The sequence below is a fragment of the Schistosoma mansoni genome, chromosome 1 (assembly GCF_000237925.1).
Source record: "Schistosoma mansoni strain Puerto Rico chromosome 1, complete genome".
Lineage (NCBI taxonomy): Eukaryota > Metazoa > Platyhelminthes > Trematoda > Strigeidida > Schistosomatidae > Schistosoma > Schistosoma mansoni.
In genome coordinates this window covers 44,727,861-44,731,156 of record NC_031495.1, presented here as the reverse complement: position 1 = coordinate 44,731,156, position 3,296 = coordinate 44,727,861, and the positions used below count along the sequence as shown (strand labels likewise).

The 3,296-nt window shown below is 32.9% G+C and overlaps 1 non-coding gene across 1 annotated transcript; it reads left to right on the top strand.

The window, feature by feature from the left end:
- Positions 1 to 400: 400 nt before the first annotated feature.
- On the top strand, positions 401 to 467 carry Smp_tRNA_01387_Pseudo_CTG.1.1. The gene has a single exon. It is a non-coding gene (tRNA).
- The last annotated feature ends 2,829 nt before the right edge of the window (positions 468 to 3,296 follow it).

Sequence of the window (3,296 nt, the reverse complement as noted above, 5' to 3'; positions counted from 1 at the left end):
TAGAACTAACTCTAATTATAAAAACTGAATAAAAATCTTTACTAGAATGAATTGATTCTTTAAAGTGTTCTTTTTAAATGAATGATAAGGCATCGACATATCAGGACCAATGTATCTTGCCTAAAGTTGTTTAAAAGAATCATTGACATTTTCATTAGTAATGTGAAAAACAATCGTTTGTGTAGTCTAAGAAGCAACAATACCATAACAGAATACCGTATTTGGGATCTATTCGACAAAGTTGTTAATTTTTCGATACAGGAAGAAAACACTTCACATGTCTTTCTGATGGTGTTTCATCTACAGTTCCATCAAATTTGTGAAATTTATGTCAGTAAATCACTAGTCTTTATGAAGAAAGTGCCAAATAATCATAAACTTAGCAAGTGGATATCAGGACTCAGTGGCCGAGTGGATAACGCGATGGCGTCTGAAGCGAAAGGTACTGGGTTCGAGTCTCAGAGTGAACATCAACTCTGAGATGCAGGTATATCCAGTTGACAAGTCCCAAATAGGACGAAACGCGCGTCACACTGGATTCCACTGCTAACCACTATCCATCTTTGCTTATAAGATACTTATTTGAAAATAAACAGATACCGAATGGAATTATTCAATTTAATATTTATTGAATGTATGTTACAATAATCAAACAAAAATACAACTCATTTGTTTGTTTTACTCTAAACTAATCACTGTAACTTCATTGAATCTAATTCATTGTTCCAATTATGGTTGATTAAATAAATGAAATGATCTATTATAATTGAATGATTTAAATCAGTCATTGTGCTAAGTGTAGACTCAATGTTAATCAACAATATACAATATGAGTAGGTAACATTGATCGACTTTATTTTATAGGGGAAAAGAAATTCTTGAATATTTAATATACTACTGATGAGATGTAATATGTTTATTCATAGAGAAATCATGCATGGTATTATAATAAGTGAATAAATAGATATTCTAGGCAAATAATTGACAGGTATTATTTATACGAAATTAATTTGGAAGTAAACAAGGTTTCTTTTAAATTTTATTTTGTGTACTGCAATACAATGTAGATAATGATCTTGATGTAAAGGTAGTAAACATTTGTAAACTGGTTAGATGATTTGGATCAGATCGCTTTTTTTCTAAATTACATAAATTATTGGTAAAAATTTTATTGTTTTTATGGATAAGACTGTCTATTAAATTAACAAAACAACAAGTTAGTGACTATCTGAACTTAGTAGCTAAATGGATAACGCGATGGCGTTTGAAGTGAAAGCTGCTAATTTCGAGTTCTGGAGTGAATATCAACTCTAGGATTCAGGTATATCCAGCTGACGAGTCCCGAATAGGACGAGACACGCGTCAAACTGGATTCCACTGTTAGCCACCATCAAGCTTTTCCTACAAATTAACATTGTTCATAATTATTGGAATAGGGATTTTTGGAAATTGTAGTAATTTAATAGTTGAAAGGCGTTGAAAACATCAACGGCGGTCTAGCTTAAATGGACTCGTGAATTCAACAATTGTTCATAATTATTTAATATCAGGGAGATTACACTTAGTCCTTTAGTAACATTTACGCATGTAACTAAGATGCTTCGACTAGCAGTAATATACTATTTAAGTACCATACCTATAAAGTGAAGTGATGAACAGTTGTTCTTGAAGAAAAGCGAAAGTAACACAGGTTAGTAAATCCGATGAGATATTTCATATTTCCCACTAAGATTTTCAATTCCAGCAGGAAGTAAAGTGGCATTGATTCCTTGAAGTTAGGCTTTACCATAAGAGAATCAAAATAACATACATAAGCGAACAATGTTGTTTCTAACTAGGTCTTCAAAAGGATTTAATCGAAAACATTGTTCACTTATATCTATTACTCTTATTTATTTATTTAAACATATGAATATTGGTACAAAGCAGCAACAGATATATATGCACCACACAAATCTCATTCGATTTGTGTGAGAGCTACGATACTGCCCGGGTGCCTAAACCGAGGCAGGTGGTCTACTTAGAGGTCCACACGTACAGCCTTAGACCTAAAGGTCTGATCCACAAGGCAGTGGAGAATCGTAAGGAGATGCAGTTCCATGATAGTCGGTGACCAACAATTGATTCATACACCATTTGTTCCATCAGGATACTGGAGTCCATGTACACCATTGGTTTAGAATCAGGGTTTTCCAACTCCCCTAGGTGAACTTTCCGTGTCCACCGGCCCGGTTAGAGAGCCGGACATTCTCTTTTCTTTCTCTCACTTTCGCAAACAACGCCCACGCCACGAGAAGGCAGTGAGTAGGACTTCCCTGGCAGAAACTATATACGCGTGACCATGTGAGAGCATTTTTCGAGGGAGAGCGGACTCTCCCCACCCTCAATCGTAACAGGGCATTTGGGGGCATCTATTACTCTAATTCACAATTATGACAATTTTTAGTATAATGAAACCTACTTTAAAAATAATGTTTGCGAGATACTATATATTTCCCATACATATACATAAATATCCTCATAGATTCTCACATTATTAGCTTAACATCCTCAAGTTTTCTGATCCCGAACGGTCAGTAAATGAAATTGACTGGTGTAGATTTTTCGACATAAATTTAACAAAGGTTATTGTAAAACTTTAAAACCAGTTTATAAATGTAAGTAGAAATTTATTGGCACCTAGGCTTTGTAGATACTTTCTATCCGTTTAATAATAACTATTCTAAGAATGAAAAAATATCTGAGATTGGTCATCAAAATTATGTTTTGAATAAATAATGATGAAAAGAGAAAGAAAAAAGATTCTAACAGAATAGCATGGATTCATTTTATTTCGTTGGTTCTCATCAGTTGCTTACACCAAGGTCCTGGTGCGAATATCCCTTCATCGCAAATTAAACGGGTTTTTTTTTTAACTCTTGCTTGTATTTATTACATCATTACGTTTTATTTCAATTATCTTCCAAATTAGTAATTTTATTTTATTAACTAAACTCTATTTGTTTTATTCCTATCAACGTTTACTCATTATGTAATCACTTGTTTCTGACCTTTTGAACTGTTGTCACAATCAATGTTGTAGAATTTTTTTTACATAAGTTATATATTTACAATATTCAGTGTATTAAATTGATTTACACCCTCACTATACTACAGTAATGTATCTTCAACAGAACTTCCAACTACACTCTTTCATGTAAGTAATTTAGGCCCATCTTATAATTATGATTTTTAAATAACCCACGTTGTAATCAGTTAACGAGAACCAATGAAATGAAATGAGTTCATTCTATTCT